Here is a 15,776-nt window from a genome sequence, read left to right on the forward strand (position 1 = left end):
CCTTGAAGTCAATGAATATATCTAGCTCGTGATTACATAAGCACCACCTGGTGTACTGCTTGGCATACAACAGATATTTTAAAATGTATAACATTTAGTTGAATGTTTTCAAGACACATTTCATTTCTAATTTGACAGCATTTGGATTACATACTGAGGGAAAACTTGTCTACAGGTTTTGATTTTCCAACCTGTGTTTGAAAGAAAAATAATATAAAATATGAAACTCAAGGAATAATTTCTTCTGAGGCCTGGCATTTAATCATTTCATTAGTCTCACTAAAGGGATAAATTAACTGCGGCCTCAGAGAGAGACTTGCTTTAGCAATCTGGGCTCACTGTAGGGAACAGAAACCCCTGTAAGTATTTTAAATAGAATGTAAATTAACACAAGGAATTATATGTTTATGGAATCCTGGAAAGACTGGAGGAGCTTGCAACAGTTAAGCTTAGAATACATTCTGCCGTAGGTGCTGGGGGATGCAAAAGTGGCTGATACAGCTGCCATCACTACTGCAGCAACCACTTCTTGGTAGCCACGTGGCCAAAACTTGACATTCTGCCAGAAATTACAGCAGGAAGACAGCCTCCTCTTCACTCCTCTCTTTTAAATCACTCAAGTGAATGTAATTTGTAGAGCCAAATTTGTGTCGGATGCCTGGTTGCAATAGAGCCAAGAAAAGTTGACTTTGCTTTCCAGCCTTTATTACATTAAAAATAGCAGAGCAAGATGACAACGTGGATGCTGTCCATTGAACATATCCAATGTACTTCCTGAGACTCATTCCAATGGGTAATCGGTGGGGAAGGACCTGATCTTCTAACCTACAGTCATAGGTAATATTGATGGTATCCAAGGAATTAGCACTGCGGTGGCTCTCAATTACTGGGAGAGAGCACGAAGATTTCTAAGGTAGAAGAATTGCACAGTAAAACCGGTCTCATGTTCTCCAGGGTACCCACTAGCAGAATTCTTGACCCATAAACATTTGCTTTTCTCTTTTCAGTTTGTGGCTTTGCTGCTCCAATGGGATTATCACAACACACGTGGGCTTAGTCAGGAACTTGAAAGCTGGATGCGACAGCCTATTTGTGGCTACCATGCACGGTAGAAAATACACATTTTAAAAACCCCACTCATACTTTTAGATTTAAAAAGCGATTTATGTTAATTTAGCATTTTAGAAAAGCTTCAGAAAGGAAATAAAAATCACTTTCTAACTGAGACTCAAGCAGATGCTAAGCCCTCGCAAAAACCTGGGCTGATACAGTCACTGTGCTTGTATAATCTGCTTAGATCTCCACTTGGAGATGACACCCAGCCTAGAGGAAGACGCTACTTCAAGTTTTACTTAAGTCTGAAGTCTTACCACCATGAGCTGTGGGCAACTAGGAGGAAAAATACATTCAGGCACCTGATTTGTCAAAAGCCTGATTTGACATTATAATTGAGAACCCAGAGGTGATGCTTGAGAGCACCCTGGCGTTCCGTTCATGGCCGTAAGTCTTAAATCTGTCATCACGTCCTTCTGACCTGTCTTTGAAATGCTGCTCGTGTCTGTACACACTTAGATAGGCTCTGAGGTATCTAAGGATACTTCAGACATGGGATATATCATCTAAGATATATCATCTTGTGTGTTCAATTGTTCATGTATTCGTTTACTATTTTAAAATCAGATGATTTAGTATAGAAAAATCTTTATGTCAGGCTATCCATTCCTTATATCCAAACAATCTATTCTCTATATTAATTGTAGAGTTTTCTTCTTAAAGCAGGGGTCTAATATTTCAATATTTTTTCAATTATTTGTGTGGGAAACAATGCCGGTGACTAGAGTCTAAAAATCAGATAAGCAAAGTCCATACCCTGAAGAAATTCATAGCCAAATGAGGCAACACATAATAGCAGTTAAACAGATGAGCTGAGCCAGGCACGGTGGCTCAGGCCTGTAATCCCAGCACTTTGGGAGGCCAAAGCTGGCAGATCGTGAGGTCAGGAGATCAAGACAATCCTGGCCAACATGGTGAAACTTCGTCTATACTAAAAATACAAAAATTAGCTGGGCATGGTGGTGCGTGCCTACAATCGCAGCTACTCGAGAGGCTGAGGCAGGAGAATCGCTTAAACCAGGGAGTCATAGGTTGCGGTGAGCCGAGATCGTGCCGCTGCACTCCAGCCTGGCAACAGAGCGAGACTCCGTCTCAAAATAAATATGTATCAAGTGCATGTGCTTATATGCCCAGCTTGGTAGAAAATGCTTTGGCATTGGTGACCTTTTTAATGCCATCCACACAAGATTATCATGCAAATAAAATTATCCCTCATTTTTAAGTGAGAAAACTAAGGCTTAAAGTTGTGTAAACTAGACAGGAACAAAACATAACTTAGTGGTTATGATTATATGTTCATTAAATAGTCAGCAAACATTAAAATCTGGGCTCCAAAACTTATCAGTAGTACTATAGGTAAGATCTTAAGCTTCCTGTGCTTATCTCACCAGTCAAATCTCAATAAAACTTGTACATGACTCATAGAGTGGCTACAAGGACAAAACAAAAAGCTTTATGGCATTTCTTAGGTGAGTGCTTGGTGATTAGTAAGCTCTCTAATGTCAGTTACTATAATCATATAACTTGCCAAAAATCCTTGATGTTAAGATGTTACAGAGCTGAGATTTTCACTCAGATTGATCTCATTCCTGACCTCATTCTTTTTACAACATTACATTAACACACCTCCAACAGCATTTTGTTATTCAGTAAGGAGGGTAATTAGCAACACTACCCAGGTCAAATGTGCAGTCAGATGTGTACCTTAGATGAAAGCTACTACTGCAAATTTGAAAAGATTAAAATCTTGGAGGAACCTAAAGAAGCCAGAACCCTCCTATAGATGCTATTGTGGACTAGACTGTCGCTAAATAGGTACAGACACAGTTAATTCCAGTTTGAAAATTACATTTTAAATTATTGACTGTAGAAACTTGCTAAATAAGTGCAAATGAGTAAGTGAATCAGGATTGAGAATACTGTCTGAATGGTGTTATTTTGTCATGCCTAGAAACTCACTTCCCTTAATGAGTACTTTGTTTATTCAAGATTTCGTTTTCTCCTTCAGCGAAATTTCTAACTTTTAGAAAAAATTTCATTCCATCGAAGTTATAAAATAATTTTTTGTGATGTTTTCATGGAATTTTTTTTTTTTTTTGGTTTAAGTTTCCGCTCTATAAATAATTATCTCATTTTCTTTATTCTTATTGGGGTTTTTAAAGGTTTTATTGAAATTATTGAAATATACATCCAGGAAAGAGGTCAAATATAGAGCTCAAAGCATGGTCAGAAAGTGAACACATCTGGTGACTAGTACCCAGTAAAACATCACCAATACCTCAGAGTTGATTTTGTGCCCCTGCCAAATACTAATCTTTCTCTACTTCTCAACATAACCGTTATCTTGAATTCAAACCCCAAAATTACTGTGGCCTTTTTTTTTTTTTTTGGTCTATTTTAACATACATTGAACTAAATATCACTTAGTTTTGCCATTTTATCTCTTTTAGGTTATTTTTATGAATTTGGCAAATCTTTGTGAGTTTTATTCATGTTCCTTTGAGGAAGCACTGTTTATTGGCCCTTTGGATGTCCTCTTTTGATAGAGGCCTGCTTATGGCTTTACCCACCTCCTATTTTTAATTGTTGGAGTTATTTTTTCTTATTGATTTCTAGGTGTTCTTTATGTATATTCTAGTTATGAAACTTTCATTGATTGTAGGTGTTCATAAATACCTCCTCCAACTTTGTGGCTTTAGTTATCACTTCGTGATAATATATTTTGATGAATAGAGGTTATTGATTTTAGTAGAGACTTATTTATTGATATTTAATGTCTGCTGTTTTTTCTTCCATTTCAATTTTTTTTCTCTATTAATATCTAAAAAATAATCCATTTTATCTTTCACATTTAGAGATAGAATCAGGCCACATTTTATAATTCCCTTTAGTATGGGATGGGGGTCTACTGTAATATTTTACAGTGTTATATCCACTTGTCTCAGCAACATATATGAGAACCCTTGTACTTTCCTACTGTTCCATAATACCACCTTTACAATAAGCTATTTATCTTTTATAAGTGGCACTAATTTTTAATTCTCTTATCAGTTATGTTTATATTAACCATCTGCTACATTGAGTCTATGCTTGTGCTGATAGAACACTGTCCTGATTACTATAACTTTCTAAAATGTCTTCACGTTGAGAGAAGTGAAATATTTTGTTCTGCTGTTCTTCAATTTTGTGTAGACTATCCTTGCCCATTGCATTCTCAAACACAATTTAAAGTTGAGTGGAAAAAACACCTGTACCTGGATTTTTCTTTGTGAGAAGATTTTAAACTACAAATTAATGTATTTAGATTTATAATACTATTTAGATTTTTTGTACTTCTGTCAGTGTTAATAACCTGTTTTCTTTTCAAGGAACATATTTTTTATCTAGATATCCATGCGTGCTAACATGAAGCTACTCATTATACTCTAATATTTTTTATGACAATTGATCTGTAATAAAGTTCTCTTTTTTTTATTCCTGATACTTACCTGTTTAATCTCTCTCTCTCTCTCTCTCTCTCTCTGTCTCTCAAGTTTGATGTCAACTTAACATGTTTTAGGGAAATTTTAAAGAAAATAAAATGCACAGATGTAAAATACCGAGTTCACTGAATTTTTATAATTTTATTCACTAATGAAACCACTACTCCAAAAGGACAGGTAAGGATTTTTTACTCAAAAAAAAAAAAAAATTTTTTTTTAAAGAGTTGGGGAATTCAACCCTAACTCTGATGACACAGAAAATTCCCCCAGACCACTTTCTTCTGTCAGATTCCCCACACTGGCAACCTTTTACTGATTTATGTCAACATCGATTATTTTTGCTTGACCTTGGTGTGATTCCATTTATGTGACACCAAGGTCAAGCAAAAATAATCTGTGTCTTCAGTGTCCTCTTCCTTCACCCAACATACTGTGTTTTGTGAATTATTTGTGTAATTTTTTATGTCAGCATTCTTTTCTTTCTTATTGCTGAGTAATATCCCATTATATAAATATATCACAGATTGCTTATTAATAACCCTGTTGATAGACTTTGGGTTGTTTCTAGATTTGAGCAATTATAAATAAGTCCATTATGATGATGAACTGTCTTGTATAAATTACTTATTGAATCTGCGTTTATATTTCAGGTAAATGCCCTTAGACATAGATGTCCTGCAGCAAAATGCAGATACAAGTTTACACACACACACAAGCACACACACATGCACATACATTTACTAAACAGCTTTTCCTAGTTATAATGACATTTAAAGTTTCCACCTGGAGACTCGGTTTATGTGTGATGCCGAGAGCTGGAAAAAACATTGCTCCACCCCTACAACAACAGAAACTGACTACAAGTTTATGACTTGTGTGAATCTGTGAGAAATAAGGTCACAGGAATGTGATGCATCAGAAATCTAAGGAGACAGGCGCCTATTTATTGTTGCAATTCTCTGAAATTCTTGTTTGTTATTCAGAAAACAGAAGCAAAAAACTTGATATATGAAGGAAATTAAAAGAAGTGGGAATTCTGCAGAAATCAAATTCTGCTGTCAAGAAACTAAACACACAGAGGGCCCGGAATCGAAGGAATTGACTGAAGATCCAGGAGGAAGGGTAAACAGTAGCAGGCTCAAGTTCAGCTTTGCACTCCAAGTGAATCAGTAAATCAGCAACAATGCATGTTTGCTACGAAATGGATACTGCCTCCCTCTCACCTTTCAATCACTGGGAGAGAATCTCTGAAAACTGAAATAATACTAGCAAGAGAATTCTGGGGAGTGTAGTTCAGCCTAGGCAAGTTGACACATCAAAAATTCACCACAGTCAACTCTATGAAAATCCATTAATTATCAAAATACAAAAAATTCAGATAAACATTGTGTGGTATAAATCTAATAAATATCTGCCATGTTAAACACCTGTCATGTTAAAATGTTTATTTTCAATTTTATATTGTTTTAAATTAAGCTATGCCTTCAGTCTTCCAATGATGAATATATTTCACAAATGAAATTGTTAGTGTCATCTTTATATTATATAATATTCGTGAAAGAGAATTTTCAAGTCTAATAGCTCTTTTAGAAAAGATATATAATTGTCTCATGAATAGTTACATTTCGGGAAAGAAGAGAGGAAAGAAAGAAAGAGAGAGACAGAGAAAGAAAGAAAGAAAAAGAAAGAAAGAAAGTGAAAGAGAGAAGGAAATAGAGAAGCAGAAAGAAAGAAAGAGAGAGAGAGAGGAAGGAAGGGAAGGGAAGGAGGGAGGGAGGGAGGAAGGAAGGAAGGAAGGGAAGGAAGAAAGGAAGGAAGGAAGGAAGAAAGAAAAAGAAAGAAAAGGAAGGATGAAAGGAAGGAAGGAACGAACGAACGAAAAGAAAGTTGACACATATTTGATGTCAAAAAGTGCTAGTGACTATTCTATGAACCATGACATGCAGTTAAATGTTCACAACTAGTCCCTCTCTCATAGGGTCTACAGATAAAATACTGGAAATGCAGATAAACAGCAGAGTCTGTTGTTGTTTAGTAAAAGTGAGTCCCAAGTATTATATGTCTAATGCAACAATATTTCAGATAAATAACACATACACGCACACACACACACATGCACACACTATCCTAAATATTGCAGGAGATGTGTTTATTTATAGTAAACAGTTATTTGAGGTTAATCTGGAATTCAAGTTTAACTCTGCATCCTACATTTTTATTTGCTGAATCTGGCCACCATATTTGGGGATGAAAAAGCCCAACTGTTTCGATTTTCCAATTTCTGTGATGTAAATACACCTGTGGTATAAATACCCTTAACAATACTCTGTGACCAAAGTTTATGTCCATTTTATAGATGAATCAATTCGTAAAATAGAAGTTTGGTTAAGAAACATGTTGAAGTTGACATAACTAGCGTTACAGAGGGAATTCAACCTCAACTCTGATGACAAAGCTAGATTCTTCTCAGAACTGCGACTTGCTTTTCCGGGTTGATCCATCTGTGCTGGCATTATGCAGACTTTACCACAAGAGGAGAGGATGCATAACTAGGGGCTGATTTGTGAATGCGTATCAAGGTTAGAAAACAGTATGTTTTACCTCCTGAAAAGAACCAGCTGTGCTTCAAGTATAATCGGTGAGAAAAAGTACAGCTAGAAGACAAATCAGGAGACATCAGCCAGTCACACCAGGGATTAGCTGTATGACGTTAGACTAGCCTCTTGGCATTTCTGAATCTCAATTTTTGTCTAATTAGATAGTAAGTTCTGAAGGAGCGAAGACTAATGCTAAATAGCCCCTCAGTAACAATGCCAAAAACAAAAACAACAATTGAGTAATTAAGAAGCCACAAAAAAGTGAAAAATCAGAGTCAAAATTTATTTCATAAACATGCCCAATCCAGACTTATTTATAATGGTAAAATAATGAGAATGACTTAATTTTTCTTTTATAAAAGGTAAAATAAATGACACTATAATCACAGAAAAGAATTATTCTGTCATTAAAGTGATGTTTATCTTATCCTTTTAGTTATCTACATTATACCTTTAAAAACATGTTAATTGAATAAATACTAGACACCAAATTGCATGCACAATATCATTTCAACCATCCCTACCAGTCCTGATGTATAGTAATCACATCACAAGTATTTGTCAAGTGAAAACTGTAAAATAAATAGAAAAAAGACTATAAAAACTTAGATATTAAATGAGATTGTCCTTGCTTTTTGACCTGTATATATTTTGTCTTGCTCCTTTTTGTTTTTTATATATGTCTTTGTTTTTCTCAGTTGAGTACATATTGAGTTCATTGTAAAACATAAGCTACAACAATCTAAAAACAAACAAACTAAAAATACTGCTGATTGATCCACTGTATGGGGATCTCACATGTAGGGAGATTCACTAAAGGCTCTGACAGTCCAATCCTAATTCTCTAACTCAGCCTCCCAAAGTGCTGGGATTACAGGCGTGAGCCACCTTGCCCCACCCAAGTTATTCTGTGATGCCTACATCCTCATATAAGATGTCCACATCCTCAAAATTTCTCATGGGCCTGACAAGTTCCCAGGACGCTAGACTGTGTTATCCACAGGATTCGATCAGAGGTGTGGATGGTCCACGCTTGAACATAGCTTGGTGCTGTGTCATTCTTCCTCCTTTTTTTCCCACTTCTCTTATTCTCTCTGGAGGGCTCTGACATCTCCATATTTTTCTGTCTTCTCAGTCCTTCTTCCTTTCTACTTCCCTTTTTCCCAGCTTTATCTAGCCATTGAGATCAATCAGCAAGAAGAATAAAAATCTTTATTTCTGCTTAAAGTTACTCAGGGGGTGCTCAAAGGGATGCCAGTGGAAGGATAGTAGTAGCACAGAGAAACAGAAAGACCAAGAAAATGAGCACAGTCATAACTTGAGACATAAATCTGACCTCAGACCACAACAAAAACCTAGAGAAAAAAAATGATCGTATAGGTAGTAAAGCTTGCACATTCGTTCTACTTCTGTAATTCCATGGTCTTATGAATCACCGAGGTAGCATTTGAGCTACATATTGAAAGATACTATTCACTATTTATAGTAAGAAAGAGAAATCATAAAACGCCACATAGTTAAATAACCTGAACATTTTGAAAGAGGAATAAGAAAATCCTATATAGTATCTGAAATTTTCATAGACGAAATATTGACACTTCTCATTTGTTTTGGTCTTTGTTGTTTATATAGTTCAACTCAGGAAAAGAAAAATCCATCCTGTATTAAAAAGTAAACAGAAAAATACGCTGTTCAGGGTTAAAGTAGCCATGGTGCTTTTGGAAACGAAAACCAGTGATGCTGTGTGTCTCCTTTTTATATTGATTCCCTGCCCCTTGTCCCACGGAGGTGACATTTTACAATTCATTTGCTTTATGAAAATTTGAGACTTTTTTAAAGCCTTACATTTAACTTGAATTTCTTTTTATTCAATTTCCAATGATGGAGGTGACAGAAGATTGAAGATACCTTAAATCAAATATTTTAATATACAGACAACCAGGTTTTTCTGTTTGAGCACAGAATTTGATTTAACTGTAAGAGTATATATTTTGAATCCTGCTTAAAACAAACAAAAAGCAAACAAGAAACCTCACATTTTATTGGGTACTTCCTGTGTATTAACATTTATACTGGCTTTTTTTCCTTATGTCATTTTATTTAATCATTCCAAGAGTTCTGAATCTCAATTTTTGTCCAATTAGATAGTAGGTTTTCTTTTCTCCTAGTTTACAGATACAAATAATTGAAATGATTGTTTTATGACAGGTAAAATATACAGATAAAAGTTAACAAAGTCTCAGGGGTAATCCACATAGACTTTTGTTCAGAATACTCATTGAACTATGAAATATAAATGTGCTTATTATATGATAATATTTAGAAATTACTGGGAGAGCCCACCTTCCTATTACACTCCTCCTTATTGTTACAGGATTAGTGACTCTTTTCCAAATGGCAGTGTTTTTAGTAAGAAAAAGGAATAAGATTTTATTACCTTAAAGTTGTTTATTAGATTCATTAATTTAAAAAAAATTAATTGACCTTCCCAGTTATATTCAAAGGCCTTCTCTAAAGGATTGTATTTTTATATAGGCAATTATTTCTTATCTGTTCTCAACAGAATAGCCAGCAAGATTGTTTTACTCATTAGTCAGATATATTAAGGTTCTTCAGAGAAACACGGCCAATAGCAAATCTATCTATGCACCTATCGTCTATCGATCTAAAGATACTTATTATGAGAGATTGGCCTAAGCAATAGCAGAACAGATGGTGTGAGCCCTAGGTTAAGGATGGGAGAAGACAGATGTCTGGGAATAAGCAATTAGGCAGGGGGAGCAAATTCTCCCTTCCTCTACTTTTTATTCTATTTGGGCCCTCAATTGATTGGATGATGCTCCCCTACAATGGTGAAGACAGATTGTCTTTACTCAGTCTACTGATTCAAACATTAACCTCTTCCAGAAACATCCTCACAGACACACCCAGAAATATGTTTTATCAGCTCTCCAATCATCTTTCAGCCCAGTCAAGTTGACGCAGACATTTAACCATCCCAAGGGGATTTGGGACATAGGCCCTATCACGTCTTCCCTGGAACTCATGGTAGTAGAGGACTGCTGTGGTGCAACACAAGACCTAGGTTCGAATCTGCTCACTCTCCTTCTAGCTGTGCCACCATGGGCAAGCCACTTACTCTCTCTGAGCACACTGCTCATCATCAGGAAAACAGGAATAACAGTAACCTGTCTTTCAGAGGCTACTCTTCACTATCCAATTTAAAACTTTAACAGCCTTTAACATTTGCTGTCTTTCTCCATGTTCTTTTCTCATTAGTATTTATCATTGTTTCACATTTTTATTTTTTTAATGATTTTCTAAAGTAGAATACAAGCTGTAGGATAACAAGGTAGGCACAGTCTCTACCCTCAGAACCTACATTCCTTCAAGGAAGATGTGTAACTTAAACCAGTAATGACAAGAACATACACTGTTATGACAGAAGCCCATGGAGGTCTGGGAATCCAGAAAAAGGGCCACTGGTCCGGGCTTGTTTAGAAAGCGCATGAATCTTAGGATATTTACCATTATTTACTGTCCCTTAGATGATATAGTCTCTTTATGCTAAAGGGATAGTAGAGTCAGAGTTCCCCAGGATCTGAGCTGTGCTGTTGATTGACCACTCATAACCAGTGTCAGAGAAATGTTCATACTCCTGGGATCCGTTCAGACATGGAGACAGATGTTGCCTGAGGACATGATGTGAGGTTCAGAGAAGTGAATTGTTTTGCGCATGGCCGACAGACAACTGTGTGCTGTAAATTGCAATCATTGTGACCAGATTCAAGGGTTTTTCTCCAGCAACTTTGTTCATCTTTTGTCATAGGGTAACATGATAAAAGAAATCACAAATATTGATGGAATCAAAATATTCTCAAGAAACTAGTGGACTGCACAAAGTAAGTCAGAATAGAAAGTTCAACTCAAAGAAGCACATTGTGACCTTTCTGAAAATGGATTGCACACACCCCTTCTGCAAAACACAGATCAGGATGCACCTTTGATGCTTGTGTTTCTGGGACCTCATCTCTTTCAGGCATTCGCTGCATCTTTGCAGCTCCCCCATCTCTATTTTACATAGCTCATACCTCCCTTGATTTTCTAGAATTCAGGCAGGCAATTCATTTTGGCAGATCACAGATTTTAAAAAAATGGATATACCACAAATATTGGAGTTCTATAGGAGAGTCATAAAATAAAATAAATATGGGGATAGGATCCATATATTTATTTTGAAACAAATAGCTAGGAAATTGAGGAATTAGGAAGTATTGCTGCCAATGACTGGCCTTAAGGCTATGCTGCCTTAAGATAACAGTAAGTCCTTGGCTGGTAGTAAAAGAGAGAAGAAGAAGGTTAATGATGTGCAAATATTAAAATATTGTAACACTAAGATTCTCTGTCTTCAATATGTGTTAATTACTAGAATAGACCTTTCAGGGAAATTAGTGTATGGCTGGTACTCATCAGCATGGCAATTTTTTAGCTACTTATCTGCTGAGCAGGCGTCCTTCCTGCCATTTTCTCCCCATATATTCAACCTCTTCCCAACTCTGAATGGTGTCCAATACAGGATGCTTTGCCTAAAATGTAGTGACTAAGTCCTGATAATTATGAAAATATGTCAATTATTAAAACGCTGTTAAAGCATGCAAATGGGATCATATGCTAAAGAGAGGGAAAAAGGATTTATTACCCCAATTACAGGTTATGAGGGAGTTAGATAAGGAATTTCTGAACAGAGAACAGTTTCCACCACTTACAAGAAACAACCTCTCTGTTATTGCAGTGTCTCTTTATCCTTTACAGGCCAGTAGGGCTCATGGATACCTGTTCCTGAGAAGTGCAAGGGGAAACTCACGCCGATGCTGTTATATTGGAGGGCCTTTTGAGATCCTTAGCACAAATCTGTAAGGTCCTCAGATTAAACCTGCTTGTTTCCAGTGTGTGTCTGCTGAGTGGCTCATGAAGTTCAGCAGTTAAGGTGCAGGTTTATCTGAGAGGGGCCACACCTTCTGCAGAACCCTAGTGATGAAACCTAGCCACGTGCAACCAAGGTGAACGTAGCTGCCATAGTTCCCTCGAAGTCTGCCACTGCTGTGATCCTTATGATGTTTTGCCACTGCAGTTTCGCTGGAAGCCACCCCACCACCACCCCCATGGTGGTTATTCCACAATATCCTACTATCAACACACCTTCATATTTTATCTCTCAAATGTAATATTGGATTGGTTAACTTGCACTCAATTGAAAAATTTGAGATTATATAGCCTTTTCAACATTATTATAGGAAAAGGTGTCAATGTAAGGAAGGAACAGGATGTCTTCCACTCATGGGTGGATAGAAGGATGTTGGTAAGCCTCTGTTTGGATCTACAGAGAAGCGCCTGAGTCCTGTGGGGCTGTCAGTTACCATCTGAGAAATTCATTGCTTAACTTGTGAACACTAGCTCAGGAAGAATAATGTAAAAGAATAACACGTCTGAGCTTCTGGTCACCTTTTCATATTCACCATGTTTATAGGCTTATTTTTGGTCATAGTAGAAGGCAGTAAAACCCTTGAGGAAATAGACAAGTAAACAACAACAACAACAAACAACAAAAAATAACAACCAAAAAAAAGCATTTTTTTTTCCAAGAAGAAAGAAGGGGAATCACTATACTGAATTTCGCAGGTAATTTTGGCTGCTAATGGAGACAGTCATTGAGGAAGGCTGAATGCACTCTGAGTCTGAAATATGGAAGAGTGGACGATTCTGCAGAGCAGGCCTACAGTGGAGGAGCATAGGAAAATATTCAACGCAGGAAAAAATTGTGGACCACCTACTTAAGGAGGAATTCCAAAGATTTGCTGTACAACATAGTACCTATAGTCAATAATATGGTATTGGGCACTTTAAAATATGTTAAGAAAAATAGGTCTTATGTAAAGTGTTCTTACCAAAAAATGAACAAACAAAAAAAAAACACAAGGAAATCTGTGGAAGTGAGAGAAATTTAGTACCTTGATTGTGGTGATGGTGTCATGAGCTTATCCATCTGTCGAATTTCATCAAACTGTGCGCATTAAATATGTGCAATTTTGTATATCAAGTATTTTTCAATACAGCTAAAAATACATACTTTATTAAAAAATAAGAATTTTTTTGAATACAGAACATTGAATAGTTTTAACGAAGAAGGCATCTATGGTTTGACAAGAGGAAGTTCTCAACCCTACCTCAGCCATTGATTAACCACACACTGTGACCTCTTCTCCCTGGTGTTATGGTCTCATTTATTTAATATAAGGGCAGGAAAGTCATTCTCTCAAATTCATGTAGATTTTCACAACAGCCAAATGATCTATGCTACAGAAATATAATCTGTTAACCAACAATTATGATATATATTTTTCTTAATGGGCAATCTGAACATAATGATAGCATTGTTTTGTATTAAAGGTTAAAATAACAAATGTAAAATTCCTAGCAGAGTGCCTGAAACAAATAAATACTGTTACTATTAAGACTATTATTATTTATTATCATTATTTTTATTTCTATTAAGCCAGCAAATACGGTGAAATCTTCCAGATGCCCTTGCTGAAGGACTCCAGGTATCAAAAGAGAAGTAGCCATTTGTTAGACAGCTGTTCAGTTAACCTGTCTGTCCTGATTAAAAACACCTGCACATACTGTCCCCAATTCAATCTGAGTCTATGGCAGTGACAAAGTCTGTGGGATTTGGGTTACCTCATGGGTGGTGAACCATATCGTTTGATAGATCACTCTCTGAAAAGCCAGCTATCCTTCATATTTGAAACTATTAAACATGAAAGCTCATTACAACAATAATGACTGTTTTGATATTTCCAACTAGCTCTAGTGAAGTGGCCACCAGAGAGTCCTCAATGAGGCGTAAAGCATTGGCTATGCGGTGGGTGTGAAGCCCAACTGGCCCATTGGTTTTCACAAATCTTACCTTCTGGGGCTAATGTTAAGTACAGCGATGACTTGGCACATAGTGGCCTAATTCAAAGTCAACCACCCATGTTCTTTCTACTACAGACTACTGAGGAGTCAAGTTCTTTTGATTCTTAGCACCTCTTATACTAAAAAGCACCATATAGTGGCTATTTGGATGCTATTATTATTATTGATGTAACTCTGTGCACTTTACAACACTCTTCCAAACTGATTTTTTTTCCTATAGTCCTTAAAATTGTTCTGTAAGAACAGAGCAGTTTATTATACATCACTTTAAACTGCAGCTTATTGTTAGCCACTATTATTTATAGCCACTATTATTTAAAGATTCAGAATGTAATTCACATTTAAACAAGTAGTAAGAGGTGTGTTGCAGACACATTCATGCCTATGCTGACTGCCCTGCAGAGCCCAAGGGAAAGGAGAAGATGTGAATTCCCTTCAGGAGTTTATATTCCAGGATTAGAATGAGATTTGTTCATTCACTTTTTATGTGTCTCTTTACTCAGTAGATGATATGGTTTGGCTGTGTCCCCACCCAAATCTCATCTTGAATTGTACTCCCATAATTCCAACATTTCGTGGGAGGAGGCTGTGGGGAGGTAATTGAATCATGGGGGTGATCTTTCCCATGCTGTTCTTGTGATAGTGAATAAGTTTTCAAAACAGTAGTTTTGAAAACAGTAGTTTTCTTGCACAAGCTCTCTCTTTGTAAGACATGACTTGCTCCTCCTTGCCTTCCACCATGATTGTGAGGCCTCCTTAGCCATGTGGAACTGTTAAGTCCATTAAACTTCTTTTTTTCATAAATTTCCCAGTCTCAGGTATGTCTTTATCAACAGCATGTAAACGGACTAATACAGTAGACTTACTTTGAGCAAAGTCCTTCTGCCTAAGTGGACGTAGCTGAAGGTTTTGGTACCATTCTTTGTGTAGCTGATGGTCAAGGGGAGGGTAGACGTCTGTTGGAGGGGAGAGGGCCAGCAGCATGAAAATCGTTCATGGAAATTGTGCATCATGGAGACTAGGCATGAGACACTCACAGGCCAAAGTCAGTTGGCCACACTGCGTGACATATGATCTATGAATATGCACCTCTTACAGAATTCAATGGATGTGTAATCTAGGCTTCCTGAGACAATCTCAGTCTCCATTTAGTGTCCTACACCACTGTTTAGAGCTGAATGAGACATTTCTTTCTAAGTTCTGATTCAGAGTATACCACGATATATTGCCAACCCAGAGAAGATTAGGAGGAAGTATACAAGTGCTGACAAAGCAAAAAAAGTCATTTCAGAGAGTAACTCTTTAGTGAATGAATAATGACATTGTAAATATTGAAGGGAAACTGTGATGTCTCTAAGCTCTCTTGCTTATTTTCTGGTTTTATTTCTTTTTGTTTGTTTGTTTGTTTGTTTTTTCTTTTGCTGCCTTAAACAGCCAAAATAAAAGAGTCAGCCAAGAGAAATCACCCAAGTTTGGCCTTGGTAATCATGTGCAGAAAGACAAAAATTTCTATAGTCTTTCTTGAGATGTTCATTCCCCTTTATCTCAGAAAGATATAAAAAAGGCTTCAATTCATAGCAAACACCTTCGAGCTTCCCATCATTCA

This window comes from Macaca mulatta, chromosome 8 (assembly GCF_049350105.2).
Source record: "Macaca mulatta isolate MMU2019108-1 chromosome 8, T2T-MMU8v2.0, whole genome shotgun sequence".
NCBI classification, from domain to species: domain Eukaryota; kingdom Metazoa; phylum Chordata; class Mammalia; order Primates; family Cercopithecidae; genus Macaca; species Macaca mulatta.